Source organism: Artibeus jamaicensis, unplaced genomic scaffold (genome assembly GCF_021234435.1).
Source record: "Artibeus jamaicensis isolate MK-2021 breed Jamaican fruit bat unplaced genomic scaffold, CSHL_Jam_final contig_464, whole genome shotgun sequence".
Taxonomy (NCBI): Eukaryota; Metazoa; Chordata; class Mammalia; order Chiroptera; family Phyllostomidae; genus Artibeus; species Artibeus jamaicensis.
The window spans coordinates 2718739-2738751 of NW_026521842.1; the positions used below are offsets into that span (position 1 = coordinate 2718739).

At 42.5% G+C, this 20013-nt stretch overlaps 1 protein-coding gene across 6 annotated transcripts in view; it reads right to left on the reverse strand.

The window, feature by feature from the left end:
- BANP (BTG3 associated nuclear protein) overlaps positions 1-18278 on the reverse strand; it is a 141309-nt gene extending 123031 nt beyond the window's left edge. For 2 of the 6 annotated variants that reach the window (XM_037142357.2, XM_037142358.2), the window contains exon 1: positions 18085-18277. The gene's annotated coding sequence lies outside the window, so the exon portion shown is untranslated. Of the gene's footprint in view, positions 1-18084 lie in introns of all 6 variants that reach the window. The other 4 variants (XM_037142361.2, XM_037142359.2, XM_037142360.2 and 1 more) reach the window with 3 other exon arrangements.
- Between the last annotated feature and the right edge of the window lie 1735 nt (positions 18279-20013).

Below are 20013 nucleotides of genomic sequence, written 5' to 3' on the forward strand. Positions count from 1 at the left end.
TACCAGCCACCAGATACATGCAGAATGACTGAAGAGATGCAGTCCACAAGCCTGGGTAAAAAGCTTGGCATACCCTTTACATGTCATTTTTATTATTGTTGATTTTAAAAAGAAAGGGAGATAGTAAAAAAGACACAATTTGTTGTTCCACTTATTTATGCATGCATTGGTTGATTCTTGTATGTGCTCTGACCAGGGACTGAACCTGCAATCTTGGCATATCGAGATGAGGTTCTAACCAACTGAGCTATCTGGCCAGGGGTACCCCTTCCATATCTTGGAGGGGCCTTGGAAATCACTAGTGCTATGCTAACTTCCTTTTATAGGTGACAAAAATATTACTCTGAGGGTTGGATGTATCCATGAACAAGTACAAGAGAGAGATGATCCTAAATACAATTCTTAGAGTGCAATTACACAGAAAAGATGCTTGGAATAGGACAGGAGTGATGGGAAAGGACCACTGTTACCAAGGTCCTACAGCAGGATCTGACTCCCTGGATTCTTAAACTTAATGAGGCCCCAAAACCTTGTGCTTGTATGGGGGTACATGGTACTGTGGACTTGACATTCAATCCCCTACCACATCCACCCCCAAATATCAAGTCCACAACGCCATAAAAATCGGAGCAGTAATTTCCATTCCCATTTAAGAAAGTGGTTAATTAGTAGCTACTCAAAAAGCAAAATCTCTATCTAGAAACAGGGAAACCTCTAAAAAACTAAAGATCATTCTGTTTAGTCAAATCCTTTTGAATATAAGTATAGTAATGTTAATTGAAAACCAGTGTGGAGTAAGCAAAGAAACCATTTTTTATTAAACTGAGATAAGGAGAAAAGACTCAGCTTACTTATCTTTCTCCCAAACTCAGTGTGGACTGGTAGGGGGATATACAAAGAATGAAATGGGAAACAAAAAGAAGTATGACTAAATGACTGGTCAGGTACTAGATAAACTAGGGAATTGGCAAAAAGCAAGAAACACTTCTTCCTCTGGTTTCCACTTAGGAAAATTCAGGCCACAGTTTATTCTTTAAGACCACAGGTGGCAAACACAAGGTCAGTGGGCAGAATCCAGCCCTCCACCTTGTTTCTACCCGGCTGCAGCGTGGAGGTCTCGCTTAACTGTTAAGGAGCAGTTACATCTATACAGTCCTACAATTACATTTGGCCCTTTGAAGGCAGCCTTTGGAGGCTGATGTGGCCCCCATGAAAATGAGTTTGACACCCCTGTTTAAGACAGTCCTCCCACCCCCACAGAAATATTTAAGTTTAAAATCAGGAAAAGAAGGTCAAATCAGCCTCAGAGGGTTGGTACTTCCACCTTAACAATTAATATATTTTATTAAATTTGCCACTTTTATTCATGCTTCCCAAACTGTATAAACCTCCTCAAATATAAACAACTGCAGGAAAGAGAAGCCAGATGTAAGCTGATCCCACAGCCCTCACTGTCCTAAATCCACAGACGCACTGGTCTGAGGACCCCCTTCACCATCTTAAAATTAGTTAGGCCCCAAAACCTTGTGCTTGAATGGATATAACTACCAATAGTAATCACATTTGAAATTAGAACAGAAAATGTTTGAATATTTCTTTATTCATTTAAAGATTATAAAAACCAACACATGGCATATTAACATACAAAACATTTTTTATGAAAAATAACTGTAGTTTCCAAAACAACAAAAGCAGCAAAATCTTAACAAGAAGAGGGACATAATTCAGCATTTTTACAAGCCTCTTTAATGTTGGACTTAATGGGAAACAATTAAATTCTCTTATCTGCATCAGGTTTCAATCTGTGGCAATAAATTGTTCTGGTTGATACATGTGAGGAAATCCCGACCTCACACAGAGGTGCCGCTGGGAAAGGGAAAAGTACGTATTGTAATGGCCTTCAGGTAATTATACGTATTCTCTAATACGATACCAAAACTCAACAAGTGTCTGATTTTCCCCTAAAGGCTTGTTGCAATGTGGAATCTAAAACCATATCAGTGAACTTTGTACTTTATTACTTTAAAAAATCCATTGGTCTGTTGTGCCCTTTAAATGGACCTTTATGCAGGTGTGGTTTTGTAACATTATGCATCGGTCGTCTGGAAAATATTGATTCATGTGTTATGCAGATCTTCCAAATGTTGTTCACTATATATTATCAAAAGGATCACATTCGTTAATAGGAGCCCTGATCTCATCGGAAAGTCGTTAAGTATTAGAAAGCTGTCAGGTTCAGAGCAGCAGATACAAGCTTTCTGAAATTTCAATTTCACTTCAAAGCTCAAATTTTATCACTGGCAATAGTGTTAGTACTTTCCTTGAAGTGGCTAGCTAATTTTGTTCATTTAGTAGGAAATATTGGTCAAACTAGTCAATTATTCTTTTCTGGCAGTCCATGAAAAAAAAAGTGGCTAGTTCAGCTAGCAACTCAAATAATCACAGGAGAGCTTGTCCTTGAGGGAATTCTTTCAGTCCGAATTGCAGTACAAGTGCTTTCCACATATATCCTGTCTTGTCACAAAGAATATTTAAAAGAGGTGTACTCAAGTTGAAATTTAATAAAATGAATGATGTTCCCTGCTTCATCAAGGGCATTCTTAAGTGAAAAAGATTTTTTTACAATTGCATGGCAGTGAATAATTCAATGGTACAACTGCAGTTTGAGGCCTCCACTTCAATTATGCTAAAGCAGCAGCAGTCTTACTACCCTTGACTCTGCACCATCAGTGCAAATGTCAACATGCAAAAAAGGCAATGACCCCTTACAATCGTTATGGAAACTGGTTTGACCTCACAGACCCCTGGGAAGGTCTCAAGGACACCCCTGGGGTTCTGTGGACCACACTTGGACAACCACTGTTTTCAGGTACATCTCTAGAAAAAAAACATAAAAACCATATATGCATTAATGTGAATTCCAAATAAACTCTGCTATAAAATATAAACCATAAATGCATTTAAAAGTAACTTTTACTTGGTTTACCAACTGCCAAAGATAAATGTAAATATACTGCAGAAGTCTGAATATATCTTGCAACAAAAATTTTGGTTTACATACATAACACCCATATTTTAATTTTTTTCTTACAGTTGCTAAATTACTTACATTGTTAAGTATTTATTTTGATCAAATAAAATACTATATCTGTCAAAGATGAAGAAGTTTAATAATATACAATTGACTATAGGCTATAACACCTTAACCTTATTTCTTAGTTCCAGGAGAAACTTTAATGAGTCTCTGTGAACTCATTTACACTATTAACATTAAGTGTTCTTATTGCATTCATTCATACATTATTTAAAAAGTAATCATCGGGCACGTACTGTACATACATATAGCTAAACATATGCTACAAGGGAGGAAAGTGTAACATGTAACACCACCCCTAAGACGTGGACTAATTATGTAACAAGTCAAAGACATGACACTTGGGACCTACTGCTTAGTCAAGGCTAAAAAGAGCACTAGGGGAACACAGACTGAGACAGCTACTCCAGCCTTGGGAGATCAAGGAAGGCTACTGAGAACTGGGGGAGAACTGAGAGAGTCAGGGGGGGACAGGGCAGGAGTGGGGGGGCGGGGTGGGAGTTGCAGAGGTGCAGGTCTACTGGCCAGGACCCGTGAAAAGTCCACAACACAAAACAAACTAGCAGAGCCCTGCTCTCAATTAACCAAGACTAAGACCTGCCAGGTGCTGTGAGGTCCTAGAGATAGAGTAGGGTTCAGGCATAAAGAATTTCAGGGGAAATTTAAATATGGACAGTATCACAATTTGAAGTATTCTCATGTCCCTATTAGCTCTTTTTGCCCCAAGAATATTGCTCAAGGAGATACCACTATATACCAACTCCTCTGAGAAAGAAACCTGCAGACTACTTTTTTGGTTAACTCTCTCTACTGTGTTACCCATAAAGTATCCAACCAACATCAATCAGCCCCTGTGGTTTCTTCACACTTACAGCTTCCAACCTGACTCCCTCTTCCTCTCCCACTGTACCCGGTCTGCTGAGTGCCTCATCATCCATGAACTGGACTCTTCTCCAATCCCTCTGATGTGTAGTTGTCATCTTTCTGGGACACACTCTAAAGCTGAGTCCACGGATCTGGCAGCCTGAGTGTCCCTTTGTCTCTCCCAAAGCCACAAAGGGCTGAGGCAGAAAGCCAACACCCTCTCATCCATCCTCTAAGTTTCAGAGTGAATTTTCCAAAGACAGCTCATCCCCCCAGAGCCCAGCTCAGCACTTTCCATGGCCTTCCTCTACTGGGAGCATCACATCTAAACTCCTCCATCCAGGTTTCAAGCCTTTCCTGTCTGGCTCCCCCATCTGTCTATATAAAATCTTATTCACTCACTCAACAAATGCATTCTAAGGCAATGGTGGACAACCTATGACCCCAAGGGCCAAAACTATGACTCCACCTGTTTTTGTACAGCCCATGAGCCAAGTCAAAAGAAGAGCAACATTTCAAAATGTAAAATTATATGAAACTCAAATTTCAGGGTCCACAAATAAAGTTTTATTGGAACTCAGCCACATCTGCATGCTGTCTCTGGCCACTTTGGGGATGTAATGGCTCCTCTGGTGACTCAAAGTCTCACTTTACAGTAAAAACAAGTCCTCCATGCCTGGGATGGAGTACCATGGGATACAGTAGCACTACCACTAGCACCATGATGGGCACACGGGAGCCATCCACAAACACTTGTTTAGTGAATAAAGTAATGACCCTCAGGTTCAAATGGTCCTACAGGTACAGATAATCCTGAAACTCAGGCTTTAAGTCCCTGACAGCTCTTGCAATCCCTCAGCTGCAAGGACAGCAGAAATCTTGGTTCTAATAATCTCATTTCAAAAAGTCAAAAGGAAGCAGAAAATACTGTATTTGGAGACCACAGTTGATGCTCTCTCCTACTTTCACTGCACTTGTACCTACATTTTTACAGTTAAAATGAAAAACATTCAGAGATGTGGGCCCTGGCAGGTGTAACTCAGTGAATTGAGCGTGGGCCTGTGAAGCAAAGGGTCGCCGGTTCGATTCCCAGTCAGGGCACATGCCTGGGTTGCAGGCCAGGTCCCCAGTGGGGGGACACATGACAGGCAACCACACATTGATGTTTCTCTCCCACATCTTTCTCCTTCCCTTCCCCTCTCTTTAAAAATAAATAAATAAAAAATTTTAAAAAACATTCACAGATGTGAAAATGAATTAGGTGGTGTATGTTGATTTTTGTACCTCTATAGAAGAAAGTTATGTTTCAGAAAGACATTATATTGATTATTATATACTTAAAGCCAACTATAGCTCACTTTATACTCAGACACTGAATTAGAGGTAAAATTTTAAAGTCATTTCCCACTGATAACATGTTCATATAAAAATATTGGCCTCAGGTAACAAAAACTCATACTCAACATTGCAAATTACCTAAAATCATCTAATAAAATTTAAAATTCTCAAAACCTTGTCACTGACAAATAATGCACCGAAACTGGGACACTGTATAGTGATCACCATTTACAATACAAAGTACAGGGGAAGAGTCATTTCCCTTGGACAGAGGAGACCAGAGGAGGCCTCTCAAACCCAATGGCTGCTGGGAACGGCTGCTGGCCGGGCCGCAGGGCCCCCCACCCCCGGAGTGTGGGCCCACACAGGACACTGGCAGCGCCAAGTTGCACTTGCAACAAGTGCCCACTTCACAGCTACAGCCAAGCTTTTAATCAGCAACTTGTACTAATTTAAAACACCTCTAAGCTCCTGTCAAATTCTAAATTTCTAAGATTCTGTGATGTAAATTTATCACAGACAAAATTCAGACTACATGGAAACTTCTGTCAATTAAATCAGCAGCACTTGAGGCTGACAAGCATAAAAAGATACAGGACCTGGCACGTAAAGTTGATGATAATACAGAACAATAATTACAGGAGCTACCATTTATTGAATCCGAAGCACTACATTAAACATGATCTCATTTAATCTTCACAGCCTTTGATGGAGGTGTGTCCCTATTTTATAAAGATAGGCCCATCCCTAACCTCTCCCCTTATCTGAAACATGCATCATGCATATTTATGAGGAGAAAAGGAGAGCAGAGAGCAGTGCAGAAGTGGGGGTGGGGTGGAAAGGAAGTAAAGAATGCTCCCACAGTAACTCATGTTGCGTCTGGTTAACTAAGCTCCAAGTTAGCCGTCACCACATGTTCTCCCTCCATTCTCATGTTCTCCCTCCATTCTCTGGAGTTTGGGCTGGTGCATCCATCCCTCAGATCCCTCCAGAAATGGGAATCCTTTTACTGCCCATCTGCTCCTGCTGCTCATTGCCTCATACTACAAAGCTTGCGGAGGGAAGTGGTCAGCAGTCCAGGGGTAAATGTCCTAATCTCCTCTGTCCACTTCACAATTTTACAGAAACCTAACAAAACAACTACCATGTACCAAAATGTGGCGAGGTTATAATCCTAACTAGCAACACAGAAACAAAAGAAAATTAACTCCCAACTTGAAGTCATTAGAACAAGTAACAAACAAAAAAAAAGTAACAGCAGCAAGTGGCAGATGCAGAAATCATCCCAAAGGTTTCTCATTGACACAAAAGATGTCAGGCGAGTGCAGCCCCTCAGAGGCAGAGTGGAGAACCAAGGAGAACTAGGTAATGTGATCCAAGACAGAAAATGGACAGACGTGTAGGGAGGCCCATGAAGGTTATATGGTGACACTGGCTGGCCCATGCATGGCCCTGGTAGACATGTCCACACAGTATCGTCACGGGAACCAAATGTTCTTGGGAAAAAATATATTCAAAGTTCATAAAGGAGTCCCCTCTTCTTTCACTATAAAGGACATTATTGGGATAATTAGTAAAATTTGAATTAGATCTGTTGCTTAGATAATAGAGCTACATCATTGATAAATTCCCAATTTTGATAATTGTACTATGGTTATATAAAAGTACATTCTCGTTTTGAAGAATGAGACACTTAGTCCTGGCTGGTGTGGCTCAGTTGGTTGGAGTACCACCCTGTAACCAAAAGGTTGCAGGTTCAATTCCCAGTCAGGGCACACACCAAGGTTGCAGGTTTGATCCCCAGGCCAAGTACAGGCGCAATCCCTGATCTGGCCATATAGGGAGGCAACCGACTGATGCTTCTCTCTTGCATTAATGTTTCTCTCTCTCCCTTCCTCTAAAAGCAATTTTAAAAAATGTCCTCAGGTGCCGATAAAAAGAAAAATTAGACACAAATTATTTTAAAGGTAAAGAGATACATTTTAACTGTTCAGAAAAAAATACATATACACACATAGCTGTACAGAGGAGGAGCAAGGATAAAGAGAACAGAAAACATTAATCCCCTGGCTGGTGTAGCTCAGTGGATTGAGCACCGGCCTGCAAACCAGACAATTGAGGTTCAATTCCCAGTCAGGGCACATGCCTCAGTTGCAGGCCGGTTCCCAGCAGGCCAGTTCCCAGCAGGGGACGCACAAAAGGCAACCATACAATGATGTTTCTCTCCCTCTCTCCTTCCCTTCCCCTCTAAAGATAATTTTTTTTTAATCTTAAAACTTAAAAAAAAAAGAAAACATTAACATCTGAGAATCTAGGAGAAGACTATACCATAATTGTTTGTAATATTCCTGCAACTTCTGAGCCTGAAAGAAACCCAATTCCTATAAAGAGATGTTGAGGCTTTTTCTAAAAAAAAAAAAAAGGCAGGATGGATAAAAGCGTTTTCATTTGACCATAACTTTGCCAGTGCTAATTATACTTCTGAGAGGCTGCCACTGACATTTTCTTTCCAAGATTTTCTCAAAATAAACTACATTTCTGACCTGCACTCTCAGTGACTTCACCAGATAAATGAGACGGTCCGGTGGACTCCTCCGACTGCCGCCCGAAGCTCTCCAGGCCAGTGGGGACGAGCACGGACAACAGAGGAGACTTGGAGCATAATCCCTTAGATGACAGCACTCTGAGCAGTGCTTGGCACCAGCTGAAGGATGCCTCATTATCATCTTACTGTTATTGAACTCCCAACCATGACTTCTTTCTCCAACCTGCATTAGTATTTTTAGTCTAGAGCTTGGGGATCCAAAAACTACAACCTGAGAGCCAAATCTGGCCAAGTGTCAGTTTTTGTAGGTAACTTTTATTGCAAAACGCCAGGCCCATGCAGGCTTCTACCCTCCAAGGGCACAGTTAAGCTGCTGTGACAGAGACCCACATTCCCCTAAAGCCAAAAGTATTTATCTGGCACTTCACAAAAAAAGGTTGTTGACTTCTGCCCTAGTGTCTAATGATGTCAGCAGCATCTAAAGAATCTTGAGACTGAAGGATAAAGAAATTAGAGACTATCATTGAAGAATAGTAATCTTGATCTCCTGAGAGGTGCCTCCACTATTACAGGATTTACCTCCAGATCTGGATTGGCTTTTCCTGCTCCACTTCCTGTTAACCATAAAGAACAATTTCTGATTCAGATAGTGGATTCACAGACATTCCAATGAGGCACAGCAGGCTTACTGAGCTCTTGAATGATCCCAGGAGAACCCATGAAGCAAGTCGAACTGAATTTTTTTATTAACAACTACATATGCAGGGAACCCCAAGCAGTTTGTATTGGCTTTCATCTTATTGTATGTCCTTGAGCTTCCTTTCTCCTCCCTAACATATGATTGCATTTTATACAATTTCAAATTACATGGATTTAAATCACAAAATTTAAAATAACAATACATATTAAGCCCTCGTTTTGCAAAAAAAAAAAACAAGCAAAATTACTTGAATCCCAAAAATCTCAAAATGTTTAATTTCAAAACCAGAAGGCCAATTAAACCTGTGAAAAGCCTATGAAACCTGTATTTGATTGCCCCTGACAGCTGCGACTTTTAAATGGTTAACAGGACATCCAGCCTTTGTCAGCCAGCCTAAACCAAGGGGAATGTGAATTACCTGGCACCTTCAGACAAGTATTCTGGGCATAAAACGAAGACTAACATAACACTTTGCTCCCAAGGCCCATCCCTGGCTCCCACTGATGAAAAAGTTCCCAGAAGGAAGGCTTGGCGGCAAAAGGTCCCAACCTGGCCATCCACCTACTAATGGAATTGCAGGGCTGCACTTCATGGTGACAGGAGGAACTGCAGCCTGAGTCCTCCCCTGCTCCATCTAGTAAGACTGGGTTGCCTGTGCCCTGGCCACATTCAGGAGCATTAGTTCACTCAAACAAGGAAGTGCCGGCAGCACACATACTGTGTTTTCACTGCCAGTGCATCTACCTCCACTTCTAGTTAAGAAAGGTTAACCTCTGTTTGAATGGTTTTCCACCTTGAGGAAAAAGGAAAAATCACAAGACCAGAAGCAGCACCTTCTGAAGCACACAATGTAAATCTTTATTACCAAATGGTTTGCCAGGGCAGGGCCCTTACCCAATCACAGAGGCCCCAGCCTGACTGGCTCAGTGCAGGCCCAGGTCCCCTGAAGGCACTCTGGAGGGAAGAGTCATGCCTCCACTCCTACCTGGGCCCTTCTGCCCACTTTCACTTTCGATGCATTATTCATGCTATTTAAATGCTAATACAAAATAACTTAGGACAAAGTAATGGTAGTCAATTTCCACACATTCAATTCCACTTATCAACTTTTTCAGGGACTTAAAGAAAACATTTGTTCTCATCTCTTCACCCTCTTTGGCCTTTTCTGACAGATTCTATTCTTCTATGATTGTGCCTTGTAAGCAATCCAACCTTGTGGCTTATCTGTCTGGGGCACCCAGTCACTCACACCACCAGCCACAGGAGGCTCAACCAATGTGAGGCTCCTTAAAGGGACAAGGAGAACTTTACTGGAGGTAGATGGTCCAAAACACTTAATCAAATCAGTAACTGTGAAAGATGCAGCAAATTGAATTCATGTGATTTTGGGCAAACTATCTACTTGTGGCTTAAGAAGTTAATGGTTCCATCCACAGGTTTCGAGCAACGGGAGGCTCCCGGTGCTGACATCAAGCTCTACTTCTTCTTAGAGACTTACTTTGAGGCACTATGCTGACCTTCGTTTTATGCCCAGAATACTTGTCTGAGGATGCCGAGTAGTTCACAATTCCCCTTGGTTTAGGCTGGCTGACAAAGAAGGCTGGATTGTAGATGCCCAACCTCACCAGTGCACTGGGGGGTTAAGTAGAGGTCAAGGGCATTCCTCCTGCTCCTTGCCTTCTACGACTGAGGACAGACGACCTGTCTTCTGAAAGAACAGGCTGAGCACAGCAGCCCTGGACAGCAGACAGACAGAGCCAAAGGCAGGGCAGAAGGCATAAAACAAGATCATTTTTAAGTAGTTTCACAACGTGCACAAGACAAAAGTGGGAAACCCAAGAGTTCAGTGTTCTTTAAACTATCTGCTTGGGGGGATGAATAGTAATGGAAAAAATACAATTAAAAAACTATTTGAGAAGGCAGAGATGACTGCTAAGATTCTCCTCATCTGTGACATGCTGAATGAGCTCCAGGTACTGTCCACGAACAAGAAAACAAGTATAGCTCTTTAAGAGCAAATTGCAACCATATGACCCCACTGAAGATTTGCTCTCCAAGTCTCTAAAACTCCTCACATCCCCCAAAACTGAACATTTCAGAATGATCAGAGCACTTCTGATGAACAATTCATTATGTGATTTGTTTTTATTACCACCATGCATATGAAGTCATAGAACACAAGAACAATCTTTATTTACCTCTGATACAGTGAGGACTTCTAAAGCTTTTATCTGAGACACTGTCATTGAGACCCTTAGTATGGACTTTCCCCCCAGAAGCCTTTTCTTCAAAATGAGAAAATGTTTAATGTTTCCAGATTTAAGTAGTTAAAGTGGTTAAGTTACACAGGCATTTTAAAGTCAGTCTTGCTCTGTCATGTAACATACTTAATTGTATAGCTAATGTTTCCAGGATACATACAGTGTAGATCAGGGGTGTCAAACTCATTTTCACCAGGGGCCACATCAGCTTTGTGGTTGCCTTCAAAGAGCCAAATATAATTTTAGGACTATATACATGTAACTGCTCCTTAACTAGGGGCAAGGAGCTCAGCACTGCAGCTGGGTCAAAACAAGGTGCCTGGCCAGATTCGGCCCTCCGGCCTTGTGTTTGCCACCTGTGGTATAGATGAAGATCATAAGAAATTAAGGCTAATAAGCTATAACAGGTATTATCAATAAACCATTAATGCAAACTCATCTAGAACCTGTGCCTAATGCACCTATTTACCAGCCCACAAAACAAGGTTTGTGGTTCATTATCTCTTATTTCCTTGACGACAATCTAGCCTAGGAAGTATTTCTTCAGCATCAAAGTGAATATACAACACCTGGCAACCTTTTTAAATGCAAATTCTGAGTCTGTCTTTCAAGACTGGACACTTTCTTTTCATGGCCACATTCCATCTAGAGAATAACTAGAAATGACCTAAATGACCAACAATAATAGCTAAGCAAGTAATAATCCATCTACTCAAAGAAATGTTAGACATCCACTACAGCATATAATGAGAACTACAGACACAGGGAAAATAACAATGTCATACTTTCAAGTGAAAGTCATTGAAAGTTACGTATGTATGTAGTCAAATGATATTATAAAAGTGTCTTTTGAAGATAAAAAAACTGGAAAAGTATTCTCAGATATACAACATTAATGTAATAGGATTAGAGGATTTTTTTCAGAATTTTATTTTATATTGATATCCTGCTTTACAACAATAAAAGAAAATATTTGGGAAAAGTGTAAGTTTTTAAGAAAAAGAACTATTTGCTTTACCCTGAAAATCAATCTGTAAAAAAGCATACGCACTTAAAAAACAGTGGATCAGAAAAAGATCCCCACACTACTCTTTGGAAAAGGGAGATAACACAAGAAATGAGAGAAAGTTTATTAAGTTTATATTCTTTTCAATTATATCACAACCTCAACATTAAAGTTCACTAGCAACTTTAAACTTCAGTGGAAGAGAAAGAAGCATGGAAACCATTCCTATTTGCCTTTTATACATTTTCTGACAGCCTATGTCAGGTTTTACCTCAGCTAATGCTAATAATTACATCAACTAGGTGATGACCCAAGAATTTAGGGTACATGCTTAGCAACAAAATTAGCTTTCTCAAAAATCTCTGGGACTGCCTTCTCCTAACAAAATAAAATAAAACAAAATTTTTTTTAAAGCCTTTTATTGAATTTGTCACAATATTGGTTCTGTTTTAGAAGAGAAAGATCAGTTCACAAAACTGGGAGTACTAGTAGCCCAAGTCATTTTTCTTTAACTTCTGAGGAAAACCAGTATGATACAAATCACTTCTCCACCATACAGCTTTTCGTTTTAAGTTACTTAACACCTCAAAAATTCATTAAGTGAATGCTAACTTAAATAGATTTGGCAAATGTATTCATATCATTTCTTTGGTTCTGCACATTTTGATTTTGGCAGTAACTTTGTTTACTATTATTTTGTACCTGTTAATAAAGTGTATGCATATAAGCTGCCTGCTTCCCAAGAGAGATCAGTCTGTTTCCAAATCTGTAAAATAGCAGCAATCTGTTTCTGTGAGGATCACATGCCATCACGTCTGTAAAATGCTTAACACAGGCAACCAGTAAGCACTAAGCAGGGGAGCGCTCGTACCCTGCAATAGATAAGCATATAATCCTGAAGCTGTATTGCCTGCTTTGAAGAGCAGCTCCATTACTTGCAAGTCATTTCAACTTCCTGTGCCTACATCTATAAGTAAGGGCGCCTACTCCACCAAGTTGCTATACAGAATAAATGAATTTACATATGCAGAGCACTTAGGACAGCGCCTGGCATATATTCAGTGCTCACTACACTGCAAACCAATGAGGCAAGCCTCAGAAGGAACCACACCTGCTGACATCTTGATATTAGATTTCTAGTCTCCGGGAACTCTGAGAAAATGTATTTCTGTTAAACAAAAAACCTGAAAAACCTGGAAAAGCACTCATCATTACTTTAGTGAATGTCCCTCAACTTGAGTTTTCTCATGACTGCACTGAGGGTATGTATTTCTGACTCAGTGCATCAAACCAGGTCACGTGATATCATTATGTGTTATTACTAGCGATGTTAGGGTGATCTCTGCCAGGCTCTTCACTGTGAAGTTACTATTTTTCCCTTTGCAATTTGTAAATATATTGGGGGAGATACTTTGGGGCTACATAAATATCACAGATCAGAGGAGACCTAAGGCGACATGACAAATGAACAGTGGGATCCTGGAGTAGATCCTGAAACAGAAAAAGGGTATTAGCAGAAAACTGATGAAATTCAATAAGGTCTATAACTTAGTTAATATACTGTGCTGATATTAATTTTCTGGTTTTCATAAGGACATTAGATTATGTAAGATGTCAGCATTAGGGAAAGTAGGTGAAGAGAGTAGAGAAGCTCTCTAAACAATTTTTGCAACTATAAGTCTAAAACTACTTCAAAATTAAATTTACAAAAGCTGCAAATTCTGAATCCACATGTCTGGACAGGGCCTGAATCTGCAATTCTCTGAAATGCCCTGTGATGATGGTGCTGCTGGCCCATGGACTACTTCGCTAGACAAGGCCTGGGCAAACACAGCTGATGCATTTCCCAGGGCACAATTTTCAAAGGACAACTAAAAGGCATCAAGATTACACTTCAAATACAGTAATCACTCCTTAACTAGATAGAGGCAGTCCTTACATTTTGGCACACTGAAATGTTCTTTTAGCACCATGATACAGTGAGAAGCCAACTTGAAGAATCTGAAATCACAATCTTTGCTACAAGACCCATCTATGGTGGGCCCTCCCCAATGGGGCCTGGCACCCCCTCCAATGCTGCAGAGCCAGGAGACCCTCCACAAGGTATGCACACCATCCACCCACACTTGCAATGTGGAAGCAGCCATGGGGATGATAACTGGCCCCAAGCCCACTGATGGTGGACGTCATCACCTAGGCCACTCAGGGGCATGAGAGAGCAGCACAGTGGTGGCAGCACAGGTTCTGGAATTCCCGCTCACAGTAAGGGACTGGTCAGTACACATGGGACCTCTGCTTATCCCATTAAAATGATTTTTAACATTGTGTAATAAACCCATAAGAAAGAAAATAAGATGGCAGATGAGAGCTTGCAAATTTCTGGCAGGTCAAGAGAATCTAACGTGGGCAAAGGAAATAGCAGTGTGAAGCACATAAGAGTGGGCACAGCCAGAGGAGGGCTCCAAGCCTGCAGCACACCAAGACCCAAATGCAGGGCCCTCAGCAAGAGACCGAGGGCTGTGTCTGCACACAGAAGACAGTCCTGGCACACAAGAGCTATATGAGGCGACTCCTAGACCAAGTGGTGCAGCCACTAACTTAAGGGTCCTTCCTTAAGCGGGATGGCCCAGCGAAGACCTGCCATCTGACATTCCAGTTCCAAGCATACTAACAAGTTCCCAACCACCCACAGGGAGACCTACACATTTCCAAAGCCAGCCCTCAGACTCAGATTTATCAGCTTCCTCTTGCTTTAGACAACAATTACCAATAATTAAGGAGTACTCGCCATACAAAGCAAAAAGCCAGTATTTTTTAAAAGTACAACTGTGATACTAGATGAAACAAGAAATCAGAGAACAAAAAAAGAACTGAAAAAAAAATCCCCATTAGTACCCTCAGTATCAAGGAGATGATGCATAAAAACAATAAGCTACTGGCCCTGGCTGGTGCAGCTCAGTGGACTGAGCACCAGCCTCCTAACCAAAGGGTCCCCTGTTTGATTCCCAGTCAGGGCACATGCCTGGGCTGTGAGCCAGGTCATTGATGTTTCACTCCCTCTCTTCCCCTCTCTCTAAAAACAAATATATAAAATCTTAAAAAACAAAACAAAACAATAAGCTACTATGAAAAAGGACACAACAAATATACTCTTGGAAATTAAAATTTCAATAATGGCAACAAATTAAAAATAGAACTGGAATAAAAACTGAAGCCTTCTCCCAGAAATAAGGATAAAATAACACAGGAAGAAGATAAAGACAAAAGATTCAGAGGGTCAAGATATCCATCATCAAACTAACAGGAACTTGGAAAAGTGAACAGTAAAAGAGCAGAAGAAATTCTCAAATAAAAGATACAAAAGACTTTCTCAGAGCAGAAGGACAAGCCCCCAGGATCAAAGAGCACATCCTTGGTCACTCTGGGAATGCCCTAAAACCAAACAGGATCCTTAAAACTTACCCAAAAGAAATAAGGCAACTTGCCTAAAGGTTCTCACTGAAATGAAGAAAGCCAAGATTAAAACACGGAGTCCTGCCCTGGCTGGTATAGCTCAGTGGATTGAGCACAGGCCTGCGAACCAGAGGATCACGGTTCGATTCCCAGTCAGGGCACATGCCTGGGTTGCAGGCCAGTTCCCAGCAGGGGATGCACAAGGAGCAACCATACATTGATATTTCTCTCCCTCTTTCCTTCCCTTCCCCTCTAAAGATAAATAAATAAATCTTTAAAAAAAAAAAAAAAAAAACCACGGAGTCCTGAGTAACCCCACGTGTATAACACAGGAAAGCATCAGGATGATGCCTGTGCTGGCGTGGAGTAATCAGTCCAGATCAGAAAAAGAGGACAGAGGGCTGGAGAAGTAGGGCTGGAGAGATCTGACACTTATCCTCTATCCTCGAAAATGTAAAACAATGTAAGAAGTTGATGGAAGCAGACAATGCAAAGAAAAAGAAAGGCCTTTACAAACAATAGAAAAAACAAACAGCTATATTAGAAGGAAAATGCACTACTTGGCTGGGAAGCAAGAATATTTGCAGTTATAAACAATTTCAATTCATTGAACTAGTGAATTCAGGGTGTAGAAAAGGTGGGATATGATGTGAAGAGCTAAATCATATTATCCTAACGAAGTAAAAAATGTGTACAATAATTGTTTAGAGCTATGAATAACTTCTTGAAGAAACAACAAAAAGATAATGTCTCTGAGAAGGAGGACTAAAAGGTGAGATGGGGACTGTTGCTCTCATTGTAAGTTTTTCACGACATTTCATCAAGTACATTAATTTAAAATATTAAATATGTTTAATTTTTTAAGGATACTCAAACCTTGGCTCTGTGTGTTTTAGGCAAATCACTTAACCTCCTTGAGTCTCAGCTACCTTATCCACCACACAGGGCAATTTCATTGGGTCACCCTGATGAGAAACACTGTACATGAACAGCAGTCCCAGACACAATGCATGACTCATAAACTGCGGCTGCTTTTTAAAAAAGTGAAGCCAATGATGGCAGAATGCATGACAAGAACATATTAAGTACAAAACAAAGGGGAAACAGAGCTGAATATAAAGAATTAAATTTATAGGCAGTTGCGGTGTTTTGTTTTACCACTGGGTATTGGTACCCAGAGTTGTCCTAAAAGCTGGATGATCCAATCATCTACTTCCTGATGCTGTTTTCCTCACTTGGGAAGAAAACAAGCCTGCGCTCGGCCCTTTGACTCACCCTCTCCCAGTCTCAGAAAGCAGGGGGGACAGCACCATTGAGAACCATTCAACTATCTCGTTATTTTTGTTTCCTAAACTTCCAGTTTCAACTCTACCTTTAGAAAGGACTGTCTCCTCTCATCAACTGGTTTGGTTTAGTTTAGTGCTAGTTTTACCAACCCAATCAGGCCTTTGTAGTACATTCAAAGGCATTTGGGAAGAACAAGTAACTGCAAATAGAGAGCAATCACCTGTTCCACCACCAAACTCTAAAACTGTGCCCTCCCTGGTCCGGGCAGGCAAGCCCTCTATCCCTCGAAGTCACTTCTGTTGACAGTTCTTCCGGGAATATTTACTTCCCCAATATCAAAGTAATCCCTACTGTCTCATCAGAAACAAATCAGTCCTCTATTATGGCAATGTATCCAATTTACTCATAGTGCAGGTAGAATGTACGTCTTTTTCAGCCATGGGTCACATCCCTAAAGGATTAAACCACAGAAATAGCAACAAGTATGGGGGTGGGGGGAACCCTGAAATCCTCATTCATCAAGGTCTGGATAACGGGATCAGATCCTCTCTGAAGTCTGAAGTTGTCTATTCCTAAACAGGCACTTTATGCCTCTATTTCCCTTTGTGAAACTATAAGCAAATTAAGAGGATGCTGTTTGTGTTCCTGACTCTAGGGGCTCCATCTCACACTGGTAACTCAGGATGCCAGCAGAGTCGGAAGTCGGACTGACAGGAACTACCACACTGCAGGGTCCTTTGGGTGCGTTTTCAGTTTCCCATTCCCCAAAGAAGCGAGTCCCAGCCCGCCCCCTCCTGCAACTGTAAGCCGTCAATCTGCAGGGCGGCCTTTGGGACGTCTAGGAGCAACTCTCGCAAGGCTGCTCCCCAAGTTTAAAGGCAGCTGGCAGGGTACTGGGGACGGGACCTGTCACCCGGACCGTCCTACGCGGCGCACCGCACGGGGGCGGAGGGGAGGGAGGGAGATTGCAAGTGCAAAAGAAAATTAATGACAAGAAAGCAAGAGCCTCATCTGGGAAGAAAACAAGCCTGCGCTCGGCCCTTTGACCCAGCCGCCCCAGTATCCGAATGCTGCGGGGGTACAGCGCCGTGCGCCCACGAAAGAACGCAGGGACTGGGGGGCCGCAGAACCCGGGGGGCTGGCAGAGCTGAGGGCGCACCAGGAGGGGTTGAGAGGAGCAGTGGGGGTTAAGGTGGTGCCGGCAGGACTACGGGGAGCGGTGGTGCCCGGGGACGCCGAGACCGTTGGGGCGTCCGGGAGGCTGACAAGGCTGAGAGGAACGGCGAGGGGAGAAAGAGTGCCCGCAGATAAAGGGGGAGAAGGGCGACGGGGCCCGGGGGCGCTGAAGGGGCAACCGGACGGAGGCAGCGGGCCGTTGGCGGGCCAAGCAGGGAGTCCCAGGTAGGGGGTGACGGGCGCGGGAGCCGCGGCCGGAGGAGGGCGAAGGGAGGAGGGAAGAGGGGAGATCTCGCTCTCGCTCTCGCCCCGCGGGAAGGGGGAGGTGGAGACGCGACCGGCTGCGGGAGCTGCAATTACCGTGTGGGCTGCGGAATTCTCGTGGTGTTTGTCGGGGAGCTGCGATAATGGCGCCCGTCCTCGCGAGAGAAGCAGTCGATCTGCGCAGGCGCTACAAGTCGCTTCCCGCGGCCCTCCGCCCCAGACAGTCTGCGCAAGTTCCCCGGACTGTGCCACTAGAACCGGGGCGGAGCCTACAGCCCTAGGCCTTTAGCTTGCGCTCTCGCCCGCGCCGGTGACACCGGAGCATGCGCAAGCGCCCCGCTCCCGCGCCACGGTTTGGAGACCCGAAGAGTTCTTACTTAGGGTGCGCCCGGATTTCTCGGTAGCCGGTGATAAGTCGCGTCGGTGGGCTGTTGGAGGAATTTGCATTTTCTTTGAGATTGAATGAATAGGAATTAGTCTCCTAACGACTACACATCCCGGAGGCCCCTGCGCGAGTCGACAGCGGTGCATTGTAGGACTCGTAGTCCTGGCGTCTGCGCTGTGCCTGCCGGTACTGGTAGTCTCTTCATCCCTGGTCTCCCGGTCCGCGCCGTTGGTTGCTGGGACTTGTAGTTCATATGCTCGGAGTCTCTGCTCCCGGACCGTGCAATCGTTTCCTCTCTGACGGGATTCCCCCCCGAAATAGGTGTTGCTCAAGGGTTCCCAGTACCATAAATACAGTCTTGAGTGCACATGCGTGGTAAAAATGTACTTATTATATGTAGTATATTTTACATGTAATTAATGTGTTATATATCATATGTGCCAATGTAAATGTAAGCTATGTGAATATAAATATAGTATGAATGTGGATATAATATATTTACATAGTATAACTGCGCGTTTGTGGGTACTCGTGGAAAAAATTCCCAAATTATGGACAATTCCCAGGAATGTTATTTCTGTTCACTGGCATGATCATTGCTTTTCACGTGTGCTAGAATTACCATTGTTTTTGATTTTTCTTCTTTATACTCGCCTGTATTTTCTGAGCTGTTACACTGAGCAAGAATTCTTTTGATCATCCTAACGCAAGACGATGGAACTATTTCCATTTGGAAAAGAAAGTGCTTTACATGAGTTTCCTGCTCGTTTCCCTTTTGCCAATAATAAAAACCTGATTTAGGACAGCAAACAGCTGTGCAACGTTGGGCAACCTTGTTAAGTCTCTTCCAGAATTATCACTCAGGGTTTCGGCTGAGGCTGGTCACTAGATTCCTTTGCAGGCAAAGTGCCTTAAATAAATCCCAAAGAAGAACCACAGAAGGTCCTCTGGAAAAGCTACTGATATGGAAATGAGATAAATCCTACATAGAAATGAGAAGCCCACAGAGAATGGGAAAATTCCTCAGCAAGTTCACATGGCTGGAAAGAACCAAAAGCAGGATTTGGAATCCCAAACACCGGAGTGCACTCACACGGAGGGTGGGAGGGTTCCAAACACTAACCACAGACATCCTGAGATGGGGCCTGGGGCAAGTTCTAGACAGTCGTGCCTTCTCCCCCTCTGCCGCAGTCACAGCCAAACACAAACACTCGACCATGTAAGAATTCTGAACATGCTGCATTTGGCAGAAAAGCAGGTAAACGTAGAATTATGTTTTTCACATTATTTCAAAGTATCACAAAATCCTCACCTGCAGCTCTCTCCCAGGTATGGGTTTGCCTGCTCCTTCCTGTCCAGGCCTTGCATACTGCTTGGCTCCAAGACACTGATGACTAAGTCATGGTCAGAAATTAAATCAATCAAAATTGTAATTGTGCTGTGTTGGAGTCATTGACTTCTCTTTTTTTTTTTTTTTCAGTGTTTCTGATTTATTTATTTTTCATTTTGCTGCCCAGGAAGCTCAAATAGAGGAAGGTGTCAATATTCATATCCAGCTGGTTAAAAAAATTTAGGTAGTTTGAAATTGACAAAAACAGCTGTCTACCACTCCATGACCACAGAGGACCTTTCTCCCTGCC